The sequence below is a fragment of the Tupaia chinensis genome, unplaced genomic scaffold (assembly GCF_000334495.1).
Source record: "Tupaia chinensis unplaced genomic scaffold, TupChi_1.0 Scaffold000099_1, whole genome shotgun sequence".
Taxonomy (NCBI): domain Eukaryota; kingdom Metazoa; phylum Chordata; class Mammalia; order Scandentia; family Tupaiidae; genus Tupaia; species Tupaia belangeri.
In genome coordinates this window covers 3778734-3786215 of record NW_006159563.1, presented here as the reverse complement: position 1 = coordinate 3786215, position 7482 = coordinate 3778734, and positions in this window count along the sequence as shown.

Genomic DNA, 7482 nt, shown 5'->3' with positions numbered 1-7482 from the left:
GGTATAAAAACTAGGGCTACTCTATATTACACAGTGTCTCAGATACATTCTTTCCGGGAAAAGTAAAAATTTTCAAGGTTTGTCTCCTGTCAAAACAAAACAAAACAATACAAAACAAAACTAAGAAGCAAAGTGCTTTGGGGTTAGGAGGTGGCATTGTGGTTAAGGTGCTGGACTCCCACATGGCTGACTATAGTTCAAGTCCTGGGCCCGGCTGCTAGACCGATGTGTGTGCATGCATGCCCAAAAACCTGGAGAGGAGAATGGAGGAGAAGGGGTTGGGACATAGCCAACCTCCAGGGTGAGATTTCTCACCTCCCCTCTCTGTCTGTGCATGCGTCCTATGGCAAAAAGGTAAGGGGGAGAAAAAGGAGCACAGAGTTTGACAGTGGCAATAGCCACTGACTGTCACTGTTGTTCCATGTATCATTGATTCCAGTCTGACTTAGACTTTTTCAATCGTTATGACAGAAAAATGGATAAAGTAAAGGTTGCGTAATTTTTACTACTGGATACAATGCAAATGTTTAAAACTATGTAGCCAGATAACATTTTCAGATCATAGTGGAGAAGCCAATAGAAAGTTGCCTCTAGCAGCCAAAATAATTTCCATGTAGTTCTAGTTACACGGTTCATTTCTGGAGAGCTTGTCAAGATCTTCTCATATTTATGTTTAACAAATTTATACTGGCGTTTCACAAAGCTCTTAGCAGTTTGTTAATCCCCAAGTGCTGAAAAAGTTGGAAGATGACAACGCTTAAGTTGGGATAGAGAAAGAGAGGGAAGGGGTTGTATGTGCGGAACACGAAGAGAACTTTAGCAGGTACAGCTGTCTGTGGTACTCGGAAGCACGGTGCAGGCCCCCAGGCTCTGCTGTGCGGGTTGTACGTCGCACAATGCTCCCTGCACAATGCATCCATTTAAGGGAGGGATGCTTTGCAGTCACCTTCAGGTGTCATTCACCTACAGATTCAGGTCTCAGGACTGTGCAAACAAAGGGAGAACCTTTCCCTAACTCACTCTGTCAGAGGGTATACCTTTTTCTAATTTACATAAAAGAGTAAGCTGACAACAGCTCTGCTCTAGCTCCCAGACATATTGTGTTAAGAATAGAGATGTTGGCGCCAGCAGGTGGCATAGTGGCTAAGGCGCTGGACTCCCACATGGCTGACTGTGGTGTGAGTCCCAGACCTGGCAGCTTGCTTTCTCACTTTCCATTTTTCTCTCTGTTTCCTTCTGGTCAAATTAAAAAAAATAAATAATAATAACAAAATTAAATAAATAATTCTAAAAAAAAAAAAAAAAAGCTAGAGATGTTGGGACCAGCAGATGGCATAACAGTTATATCACTGGACTCCCATATGGTCAACCGTGGTTCGAGTCCTGGACCTGGTGGTTCGAAACTCATGCCGGGCACATGTGTATGCATGTCCAAGATCCTGGGAGAAGAATAGAGGAAAAGAAATTATAATGTGGCTATCCCCTCTGGGGAGTGATTTCTCTGTTTCCCTCTCACTGTCTCTGTCTTTCTTTCTCTGGCAAGGGCACACGCCCTAAGGCAAAAATCTCTAAAAAACAAACAAAAAAAATTGAGATGTAAAATCATCAAGCTCTCTGGGCTTGGACCTAGTTGGTGGTGATATGGTTTAACACACCAAGAGGGTTGGCATCATTGGTAAAAATAGGACCCGCTACGGTGCCTCCCTCCGGAAAATGGTGAGGAAAATTGAAATCAGCCAGCATGCCAAGTGCACTTGCTCCTTCTGTGGCAAAACCAGGATGAACAGACGGGCTGTGGGGGTCTGGCACTGTGGTTCCTGCATGAAAACGGTAGCTGGTGGAACTTGGACCTACAACACCACTTCGCTGTCACAGTGAAGTCCGCCATCAGAAGCCTGAAGAAAGACCAGCAGAAGGTCCACAGACATTCGGAGTCTCACTAGCCTACAATCAAAGGATTAATTTATGTAACAAAAATAAATAAATAAATAAACTAATTTTTTAAAAAAGCTACATTATTTGTCAGAACGGGGAGGTGCATAGCTCATTCTTCTTTACTACTTGAACAACCACCTTTGGCGATCCATGAGGTTAGTGAGCTGAAACAGAAAGACACCTTATGAGTGGTTTTATTAGCTCTAAGTAATTCATTGTAGTACTTTGAATCTCATATTTTGTAAATAAGTAGTTCCCTTCGGTCAAAAGAATACTTAAAACAAGGGGTAAGTACTTGGGGAAGAACTGGGCTTTGCTAATTAAGTATCAAGAGGCCATACCGAAAGGGTGTTTGGGGGAGATGGTAACACTGCATCCTCACCTACGATTTCCGGTGGGTCTGCATTGTTAATACACTAGTTTCCACAGCTAGGAGCCATGAAAAGACAACTCCCCAAGTGCTCATCTGGCAGGCCAAGGAAAAGATCATGGTAAAGAAAAAGATCTTGGGGAGACCAGCAGTTAGCGTAATGGCTATGTCACTGGACTCCCATGTAGTCGACCGTGATTCGCTTCCCGGACCTGGTGGCTTAAAACTCACACCGGGCGCATGTGCATGTGTACCCAAGATCCCGAGAGGAGAATGGAGGAGAAGGGATTGTAGCGTGGCCGTCCCCCCTGGGGGGGGGGTGATTTCTCGCTTTCTGTCTCTTTGTCTCTGTCTGGCGAGCACATGCGCCCTATAGCCAAAACTTCTCCAAAAAAAAAGAAAAGAAAAGAAAAGATCTTGCCTTTGCTTGACATAGTCCTCCTCCAAGGGCCTCATGCAGAGACATTTCTGAATTATTGAAACCGTGGAGAAAAGTTGTTGCAGAAATCCATGCAGCCCATTCAAATTCTGCTAGTAAAACAGAATTTAGGGAAAGGGAAAAAAAAAATCAAAACCTAATTTCTGTGTCTGAAAGCTAAGGTTTGAATTAGGGATTTTGAAAAGCTGTGGATTAGGTTGTGTGTACCTCCATCCCTTCCATCTTAAAAGCTTTGAACAACCCAGATAAATGTTCTCCTTCCTTTTAACCTCTGTCCCTCTTTCTCTTCTCTCCTCTCTCTCCTTCCCTCCCTCTTTTTTTCTTTTCTTTTTTGTCAATTTATCTGAATAATATCCCCTGCCAAGTAGTATTGTTTCCTGATAATGGCAGCTCATTGCTATTTTTTTTTTTTTGATGTTAACTTGCCCAGGAAAGAGCAAAGAGGACACACTGTTAAGAAATGCTTTGTTGCCTTAAAAAATCAATTTAAACTGGTCCTCTCTTAGGAATGTATCTGTGAAATACAACAGGGAAAAATAATAGATACACAGAAGAGCTTGTTCCCACCTGATGGGAACCTTTTGGCAACCTGTTTGATCAGCTGGGGGAAAAGCATCATCGTTTCCATAGCCTCCTGGCCTTTGTGTTTAAAGATGGCACCATGCCAAGGATGGAGTTTGCATGTGAATGCAGAGGCTTAAAGGCCCACAGTTGCCCATCGGCTCTCATTGGATAGTTTCTCTAGATTGCCCAGGAATTTCTGCTTGCATTTCTCTCTTAAGAACTTGCAGAATGACCTGATATTTGCAAATGATCATGCCTTCTGTAGCAATCAATGACCAAATATTAAATCAATTTAGTAGATACTTATGAATTGCTTGTGTGTCTCCTACTGGGATCTTCAGGGAATAAGGAGATAGCCCTGCATTCAAGAAGCAGGCAGGTGAAAAGAAGTGTCTACATATTAAATCCTAGTCCTAAAAGACTCTGACTACATCAGAAGCATAGGCAATATCTTTCTCTCTGTCCTCTGCATCACTTAAATATAGTGTTTAAGACATATACTCATGAATGAATGGTTCTTGCAGTGAATTTCCACAGTTAAACCCCACATTAGTCACCAATGAAGTTTCAGAGGAAACCAGAACTCCTTTCGATGTGGGATATTGGGCTGATCAGGCTCAACACCAGTGCTTGACTCAGGACTGCGAGATGTCCAGGTTCTCGCACCATACTCATGAAGAATTAGAGATGCAGTCACAGAGAGGGGATAGCAAAGTGGAGTTTATTAAGAGGACGCCCACATGATCAACCTTGGTTTGAGTCCCAGACCTGGCAGCTTGAATCTCTCACTGAGCACATGTGTGTGCATGCCCAAAATCTCTAGAGGAGAATGGAGGAGAAGGGATTGCGGCGTAACCATCCCCCCTGGGGGGTGATTTTTCACTTTCTGTCTCCATGTCTCTCTGACTTGCTATATAGAGTGCTTGCACCCTATAGCAAAAATCTCTCAAAAAAAAAAAAAAAAAGAGGAAAGAAAAAGCTCTCAAGCAGGGAGGGGGTCCCAAATGGGTTCCTAAAGAGAAGCTCAGGCTAAGGGGTTTTATTTATTTTATTGCTCTCTAATAAGGAAGCAATAGACTGGCTCTCTACTAAGGAAGTAGCCTCTAGAAAATAGTTACAAGGTAGTCTGGGTGATTTATTTTTCCATTCTTTGTGGGTCCAGCAGACCACAGCGATTTGTACTTGTTAAAATGTAATTAGCAAATAGAAACTGTTGCCCTTAACTGTAGTTAAGTTTTAAGTCCCAAGGCAGCCAGCTCTTTGTAAAACTTAGCCAGGGTGACTCCCTCTTGGGTAAAGCTTACTGTGTCTCTATTTTGGGCCTCATTACCTAACTATCAGTATATAAGTCCCAAGCCTATCTGCTATATCACTTTCTCTCACCACTGGGGGCCATATGATGTCCACTGCACCTTATATAATCGGAAGTAGTGTCAGACAAGCGGTTTGAGAAGAAAACGTCCTGGGGTTCAAGGGAAAAAAGACGTGTAAGTAGACAGATAAGTGAAGCGAACCTTAACATCAGAGGCATTGCTTATTAGGGAAAAGAAATCTTTCCCAGCTGAAAAATACTCAAATATCTTAGAAGGTTCAAACATTCATCGCAAAATTGTTTTTGTACTGACTTCACACCCTTAATGCTCAAAAATGGAGCTTATAAAGTGTGCCGGTGTCTGCTGGCTTACAGTTGTCAGAGAGAGAAGGAAATAAAGGGCCCTTTGAGGCAATCAGCACCTCTGCATCAAATGCATTGTTCACATTCACTTGCTGTCTCTGCTTATCATTGAAGAATAACATTCCCAGCTCAGTTAAGCCCAGTTTAGCACAACATCATCTTCAGGTATTAAAAAATATGTAAGAGAGAGGACCACTGTTCTTACACTGTTCTTTTTCAATGGCCATTCTCCTATTATGGTTTTTGATAGTGAAGGCTTTTAATAGTGAAAGTTTTCTTTTAAAGGTAAAATGAGAAACCACTACCACCACCGCTCAGTTGCTCAGTGAGGCAGAGTTAAAATATTCTGCAAAAACAGCACTTACAGAACAGGGAGAACCCCAGGGCTACCAATTTATGAACACGCAACTGGCGGTACAAGACAGGTGTATTGTTGTAGATGCACTGCCCAGAAAAGCATTTCATTATTTTTTTACTTTCAACAGTAAACACTTTATGGCAAAGCATGTTAATGCTCAGTGTCTAAGGGGAATACAACGTGTAGAGGAGAACCAAATACTGCACCCCTGGAGGTCTCGCTAGCTTTCTCTCCAAGCTCATCTCTTTTCCACTTCAGAGAGGAGGATCTTGGTTTTCTGCTTGTATCTGTGCGATTTGTTAAGCAAATGAATTCAAGCCCTAGCAAGACATCTGGTGAGCTCTGATGGCAGTGTGGCCTTTGGGGACAGATTCTGTCCTGGGTAGCAAAGTCTCCCTTATTTAGGTGTTTTTTTTTTTTTTTTCCTGGTTGAAAACTCACTACTTGAAATTTAGTTTCCTTCATCTTAATCCTGTGAAATGTCTGTCCCCCAGAAGGAACTGCGGACATCGGATGCCTTTCCGGGAACTCTTGCGCCGCTCTCACTAACCTGCACCAACGTGTTTTAAATACCACGGTGCTGGAGTGCGTGGAGAAGCCAGTGTTACGGGTTATGCAAATTCACCCTGCGACTCCAACTTTCAGCCATGGAACATACTTGTATGGATGTGGTGTATGTGTGAGTGGGTTTGTGAAAGTGTGTGGACTTGTGTTACTCTGTATCTGTGTATATGTGTGTGGGTGCTTGAGTATAAGGGTATATTTATATGTAATTTTGAGTGAACACATTTGTGTATTAGTATGTGAATGTGTGTACATGAGTTCACCTGTGTGTAATGGCGTTTGCCTCTGGGAGTCTCTGCAGGACTGTGAATGTGTAAAAATATGTGTGTGCTTGTATATAGATCTCTCTTGGCCTGTGTGTGAATGGGTGTATGAGTGAACATGCATGTATGAATATATGTTGCATGTGCATGAGTCTGAGCGAATGTGTAGGCTGTGTGAGTGAATACGTGTTTGAGTGAGCTCTCAGTGTGTGCATGTGCGTAGTTGCCGGTGTAAGTATTTGCACGCGAGTTTGTATTTCTGTGGGGAGGAGTGGGCCCTGGGATATACTTGTCTCTATGAGAATGCATATCTGCGTTCATATAAGCATGTACTATGCCTGTGGACTTGTGTGTAGTCTTGTTTGCACGTGCGTGTGCTGTGTGAAAATATGCAAATGTATCTGAGAGTGTGTGCATGTGTATATGCTTAAGCACATTTTTTGTGTGTATTAAACGTGCACGTATTTATGTGCATTTGTGTGTGAGCATTTTTACGCACGTCAGTGTGTGTGGACTTGTGTTACTCTGTATCTGTGTATATGTGTGTGGGTGCTTGAGTATAAGGGTATATTTATATGTAATTTTGAGTGAACACATTTGTGTATTAGTATGTGAATGTGTGTACATGAGTTCACCTGTGTGTAATGGCGTTTGCCTCTGGGAGTCTCTGCAGGACTGTGAATGTGTAAAAATATGTGTGTGCTTGTATATAGATCTCTCTTGGCCTGTGTGTGAATGGGTGTATGAGTGAACATGCATGTATGAATATATGTTGCATGTGCATGAGTCTGAGCGAATGTGTAGGCTGTGTGAGTGAATACGTGTTTGAGTGAGCTCTCAGTGTGTGCATGTGCGTAGTTGCCGGTGTAAGTATTTGCACGCGAGTTTGTATTTCTGTGGGGAGGAGTGGGCCCTGGGATATACTTGTCTCTATGAGAATGCATATCTGCGTTCATATAAGCATGTACTATGCCTGTGGACTTGTGTGTAGTCTTGTTTGCACGTGCGTGTGCTGTGTGAAAATATGCAAATGTATCTGAGAGTGTGTGCATGTGTATATGCTTAAGCACATTTTTTGTGTGTATTAAACGTGCACGTCGTATTTATGTGCATTTGTGTGTGAGCATTTTTACGCACGTCAGTGGGTGCGTTGTGTCTGTGTGAATATGTGGGTCTGAGCCTGTGTGCGTTGCGTGTGTGCATCTGTGCATACGTGAGTGTGTGTGTGTGAGCACCGTGCGCGAGGAGGCCAGCGTGCCTGTGAGCAGGCGTGCGGTGCCGGGCGCGTCTCCACCTCCGGCGACCCGCCCCTTG